This window comes from Eurypyga helias, unplaced genomic scaffold, assembly GCF_000690775.1.
Source record: "Eurypyga helias isolate BGI_N326 unplaced genomic scaffold, ASM69077v1 scaffold15140, whole genome shotgun sequence".
Lineage (NCBI taxonomy): Eukaryota > Metazoa > Chordata > Aves > Eurypygiformes > Eurypygidae > Eurypyga > Eurypyga helias.
Window position 1 is genome coordinate 38,053 of NW_010225234.1, and position 6,887 is coordinate 44,939.

Here is a 6,887-nt window from a genome sequence, read left to right on the forward strand (position 1 = left end):
ACAGTCCCGACCTGGCTTGAATGTCCTTTGCTGTGGGAATGTTCTTGCTCCTCTCTGTTGCTGGATATTGGTAGGATCCATAACTGTTTCCTGTTTCTTCAAAAAAAGCTGAAATCCAGATGTTCTGGGTTGGTTTGTTGTGGCTTAATATTGACAATTCCATAAACTCAGGAATTCAGGTGACCTAAGACTTCAAACAGGAAACGCTGGAGATTTTTGCAGTTGATTGTTCTTTGCCTGGAATACTTTTATATTAGCAGCTAATTGTCTCTGCTTCATCGCTTAAATATGTCTAGTCTTTCCTTTAGGTTCCGGTCACACACCAGAGCTTTAGGTTTATCAGTGTTTGTAGAGCTGTGTTGCCCTGTCAAGTTTGCAGTTGTAAATGCGCTGTTTGTGAGGAGCTGTGCAAAAAGAAATGGTTCATTCCATGTTCTCTTCCTGTTGCTGGACACAAATGCACTTTTGTCCTGCATCTCAGAAGCTCCCTGCACTCGCGTCACCAGCTGGAGCAAGTTGCTCAGTAGGTTGGAAAACTGCCTCTTACGGTGACAGGTTGGGTTCCAGTTCGTCGTGCCAAACTTACCCCAATCTTACAAACCAGGAATTCAGAAATAAACTCCTACCCATGCACAAACCCAAGAGCAGCTAAATAAAGACTAGTTATTCAAGCTCTAAAATAATTCACTAAGTATTTGAGGCATAAACTGCAGAGTTAAGCCATAAACTTAAACCCCTCTCTTTTCCTCTGTAGGACACCTGCCTATGAACTATGTTATTATGGCTCTAGTCTACTTTGCTACTAGAAAATAAGGCAGTCGTGGATGTGGAGCAACTTGGAACTTAGAAATGATAGAGATTTAATGGCCTGCCTGTATCTACTTGCCAATTTCTGAAGGTTTTTTTGGCCAGGCTTTTTGCTTGTGCATTAATCGTTATTTGGCCTTTTTAAACGGAATTTCTGAAGATGCATCACCTTTTGAAGAACATTCAGAAGACTAGGTTTTACAATGGTCTGCAGTAATTAGCCATTCAAATCAAGGATAATCAAAGCAGAAGCTCCGTTTGAAACTACATCAAGAACGTGAAAACATTATTATCTTTGTCCTGAAAACCGAGGGTCTTGGTGCTGGGAGCTGAAGCTACTGCGTGGGTGGGCGTTGTCCCTCTCTGTCTCTGTGTCTCCTTAAGGCTATGGTTTGTAAGAGTAAACAAAACCAGAACTTTGAAGGGCTTCCTCTCCAGCAGGTGACTTAGAACCAGATGCCACAGGGAGGAATAACTGACTTAATTTCTGAAAAGTCAAATACCAGAGAACTCAAAATAATTAGAAGTGAGAAAACAAAAACCAGAGAATATATTTCTGCTCCCGCCATGCTGACAAAATAAACCCTTACCTATGACACCAAAGCTTAGCTGATGTCACAAAAGAGGCTTCAAATAAGCAAAAATGCTAACGAAGTAGTTGGGTGTGTCTAATTAGAGCAATAGACTCTTATCTAAAGAACCTATCCTGACATGGCACCAGATAGAGTTTTTATTTTTTAAGTATTTCTAAAAATAATAGTATCTTAAAGCTGGTGTATCTTATAACAATTGTATTTTACAAAATCAGAGCAGGAGAATCAGAAAAAATAAAATTACATTAAAATGTCATTTTTATACTTTTGTTCTTGAAGGGGAATTTCAAATGCAGTCTTTCCCCAAAAAGCCTATGCTACAAACCCTGGCTTTACTTGGATACAAAAAAGAAAAAAAATTACCTGAAAAATTTAAAAACACAATTTAAAATATTTGGAACATACTACATAAAATTTTCATGTCAGCTATGCTCAGATCCTTCCTCTGTTGTGTAAAACCAGCAAGAGAAATAGTTCTTGGCGTGGATTTCTGACTTGATAGACACTAAATGCCATTTCTGCAATCTGAGTGATTTCAATATAAAGTATTAATATATTTTCACTGTTGTCCCGTGCAGGATTTAATTATTGATTAATCTGTTCTTTTTTATTATTTGGCAAGCAGGAAACTCTTTAAAATTAATTCACTTTTCATAGTTTCATTGTGAATTTATGTTTTATGTTTCCTAAAGAATTCATTGCGTGATTCTTGCTGATCGACAGCCATTGCAAGGAACAGATTTGCAATGAAACACCAGCTCTGCATGATGCTCACTGCCACGTTTTGCAAACCAGAACCATGCAGTGGAAGCTCCTTGATTAAACAAGCCCTGTAACTGCTACTTCAGCTGATCAGATCGTTGACTGGCTGCTGGGTAGGAGGTGTTCCTTCATTCTTTTTTCATGGCAGACAGTACAAAGCCTTGATCTTCTGCACACTGGAGAAATGAAGTAAGCGGAGGTCTCTTACTGCCAGCCTGACTGAGCTCAATCCCATGTAGTGCACTTCTGTCAGAATTTGTTGCAGGACTCTCTGCCATTTCTCCAGTCCCTTTCTGGTGCAGCATCTCTTGCAGCCGCTCTCTCCGTTTTTCTTTCCTACATGAATGCCCATGGGCAGGGCATGGATCTCTAAAGTGGTAGAAGGGCAATGAAAACCAGGGGGCTGGTAATGGTAAGAGTGTTGAATGTATGACAGTGGCAGCCTGAACTTTGTGCCTGTTGCTCTTCAGCTGGAGACCGTCGCTGTGCCGTCAGGGGCAGCAGAAGGGAACCTGTCCTGAGGCTCTGCATCTCTGCAAACGGCTGGACAGTGCGATGGAGGTGGCTGAGGAGTGGGCAAGTGTTTCTTTTGCTCACTTTTCTACGGGCAGCGTGAGACTGAAGGGGAATTCTTGAAAGGTAAGTGATTCAGAGGATTACCAAATCCACATCACAGGGCGATACGGCAACCATTGAGAGCAAACAGGTGGATTTCAGGCGATGGCTGAAACAAGAAGAAAGGAGAGTGGAAACTCTCATCTACCAGAACGGCAGAACACCCAGTGCCAGCCTCATAGACATGGACCTGTTTCCTTTGAGACAGTGCCTGCGGCCAGCCCGCTCTGTTCCAATCCCTAAGTTGCCTGTGCAGAGGGTGCTGGCTGCTGCTGTCTCATGAGAGAGCTTAACTGGCCGTGACAGCCTCTGCTGCGGACGGGCAGCTGCTTCAGCTCAGATTTAATTTAGACATAACACACTTTGTAAAACGTTTCATTTCTGCGTGATTATTTTTGTTGGAAATCACTATGTTAGATTTAATAACTGTGATTAGGAAGTTGAGTAAATCACTTGTTTTTTTCTTCGACTTGCAGTAGCAGAAATTTTCTGGTGAAAGGTGGGTAAAATATTCAGTGTATAAAAAAGTGCATATAGATACATTAAAAAGTAACTTCATCAGGCCTGTGTGTTTTAAAATGAACTTGTTTGAACAGAGGTATTAGTAATTACAAGCACTGTCCTGAACTGTGCATTATTGGTCACCACGTCCTTCAAGATGCTGCAGCTGATGAATTGCATTCTTCTTCAGTCCTTTTTTTATGTATGCATTGTCAGGGAAGAGGAAGTTTTGCTTCTTTTGTGATGCTCAGTGTCTTAACTTCGAAAAACTAGTGTTTTTAAATGGAAATAGAACTTCCCACTCTTTCAAAGTAACTGCAGCTGGTGCTAGGTGCTTAGCCAGCGACTTCAGCTATCTCAGTGATTTGAATAGCTTTACAAGTCTGGCAAATTTTTATTTACTTTTTTTTAACTTAGAGATTGTAAGGGATAACATCATAATTAGTCACCAAGATTCGTTGTCAGCACTTAAAATATTAATTTTAAACAGGCTAATTTTGCTCAATGAAAGAAAGGGTTGACTTACCATTTTAACCTGTGTCTCTTCCTATGCCATAATCAATTTTTTAATGAGAAAAGGCTACATGAAAGGGTATTCTGGAGCTTATTTTAGTCTAATATAAATAAGCCCTAAGTGCAGTTCAGCATGAACACAACCCCCTCTTCCAAGGCAACTGTAGCATGTGTAGATTTTCAGCTCTGTTTTTAAGATTAAAGTGACTGCTCCATCATCCTTCTCCCCCATTCCCTCTGAGACCTGTGCAACTCTGAACCTATTGCCCACTTTCAGTCCTTCTTTGATGAGAGTGTGATTAAAATAGTAAAGGTATGTAAGTTTTACAGAAACCAGTGGCTCATTACAGGAACAAACTTTGCACTTCAAATGAGGGAAGGGCTGGAGAGTGAGAGACCTCCTATTAGACACTAGAAATTTCAGTTAGGGAGAGCCCCTGGAAGGCAGGTTTTATAAATTCTGATCTTCATAGAGTAACTGGCTTGGATATTTACTTACATAGGTTTGGTTTGCAACAGTATTTAAAAGCAAAGATTTTTTTCATTAACTTCTATCTTGGTATTTTCTCTAAAAGAGTTCAGATCTGGGACTAGAGGGACACAATGAACTACATGGTATAATTTGGTGAATCAGTCCAGTAAGACTGGACTGATTCACCAAATTCCCAAGTCAGGTATCACCACAGATAGTTTCAAACAGCATGTTATGCATGTCCTGCCTGGCATAGATTATCTGTTAAACATAGAGAGAAGACAATACCAAAGACTGTTCCCCTTTGAAGTCTATTTTCCTAGTAAGGGCAAAAGGGAAGCCAGACTAATTTGAAGAGATGAAATGATCTTTTGAGTAATTTGTAACAGAAAGATTTCTAAAAATATCAGCGCAGTCCTTTGCTGATAGTGACAGGCTGTGAAAGACTCTTAAGAGATTGTTACTTTCGGAATGGTCTGTAATGAAACTACCATAAGGTGTCACTATAACACAGGCAACTTTCAATTGCAAACAGAAACGTGCTTATCTAACTACAAGGCTTTCCTTACACTGCTTTGTGACAGTAGAAAAGGACTGACTTTTAAATAACATAGTGTTCTCCTGTATGCACAGAAATCATCATTAAATATATCTGTAGTAGTGCAATGATACAGGAGGTCTGTCCTTTTCTTTGAGGGGAAACAAATGTACTTCACATAAAGCATTTCTATATGGAAAGTTACTGAAAAACAACCCCCCCACTTACTGTGTAAGGTGTAAGAAATTACCAATTCATCAGCAGTTTCCAGTAAGAAAAACTATAAATAAGAATTCCTATTTCCATTATTGGTTTATTTGTTTTTAGGATCCCAGGAGCCTCTATTTTTATTTCTTGTCCAACAGTGATCAAGTTTCTTTCCTATGAGCTACCTGATCAGGAAGCAGAAACTGGAAACTAAAGACAAATTTTTTAACCATTTGAAATTAATTCTGGTTTTTCCACAGACATCAGGGAAACGAGTATATCATCTGAAAATTTAATTTGGGCTGAGTAAACAACATTTTGACAGAACAGGAAAGGACAGTTCTCATACACGGTAAAATAGAAGTCAGAATCCTGAAGTCTTTGAATTCATCTTCATTTATGGAGGAGAAGTGCAGACATTACAAAGCCATAGATTTCAAAACCTGAAGGACCGTTTTGATGGGATCCCAGGTCACCCCTTTTGTCTTTGGCATCAGATGCTGTGGATCCTGAAGGCTGAATTGCTATAGTACCCTTCTTTAATGTAATGTTACAATGACTCTTGCAGATGCCAATAGAAATAAGGTCTCCAGTACATCAGGCACTGTACAAATGGTTCCCCCTTACTCAAAGGGAGAAATCACCTTTACCTGATGTTTTACCTGATCAACCTATCACCTGATGTTTCACATCTAATGATAAAATATGCTTCTCGTCTGAGTTGGCATTTGCACATGCAAAGTGCTGAAAGAAACTCCTTCAAGAAGGCAGTGTGGAAACTCACCTAGTTAACTCACCCTCTGAATCCTGAACGCATACCCTGATGCCAATAATCCCACGTTTCCAGGGAGCATGTAGCTGACGCCGGCTCCCACAGGCAGATACTGTGGTAAGGTTTGCACCTCAAAAAATGTTGTCGCCCTGCATCAACGCTGGTTGATTGATGCTCAGTTACATAATGAATGAAATGATCTTTGCTCATACTTACCTGTACATGGCCACTTCTGCAGTGTGTCTAAACGTGTGCTCTTCTTGTTGTGCCTGGACACTTGTGTTTCTTTTATTTACAGTTGTGATTTCTGTTGGAAATACAATGAAAGAAACTCTGATATAAAATCCATGGTTGATGTTTTTTTTCTTCCAAAATAGTTGGTTTCAGGAGAAACCAAAGGCTGCTGTGGTCCCCTCACCTGAAGAAACTGAGCATGGGCAAGAATCACGCGAGCATTTTTGTTCCCTGAGTGCTGTGCCCTCATCTCAGAAGTGCAGTATTACAACTCCTGTCTCCTATGGTAGCATTTTCATTTGCCATATTTATTGCTCTGTGTCCTGAGGTGAATTGACAATTTCAGCTTTGAGTGACTTTAGTGCTCCCTGAATCTTCGAGACGAAGAGGGTAAAATAAATGCATTTAGAGAAGAGCTCTCATGCTTTCCAAGCTGTGATCTTTGGGTTTTTAGGGCCCCAAATGTGATGTGAGCTTTGTGTCCTACTGAAACAAAACATATGGGATTGCTTTGACTCTTCCTCTGTTCCCCTTCTTAATTTTTGAACCAATTTCAACCCTGCTTCTGGCAGTAAAAATTTCTAGGATCCTAAGTTGCTACATTTAATTAAGATATGGCAGCAGGATAGCATCCACCTGACAAGATACCAACAAATCTACCAGACAGCTTTCACAAAGGTCTTGTCTGTGGGAAAAGCATTGTCAAACTCACACTGCTGTAGACACTGAAGTCTATTAATCATGTGTCCTCCGTGCACATGAAACCAGTATTTGTCACTTCTGCTTCGTTGCTTTGCTCCATTTGGAAGAAAAAGGAGGTATTTAAAACTTCCCGGGAGAATTGTGAAATATCAAGATGTTTTAATTCAATTT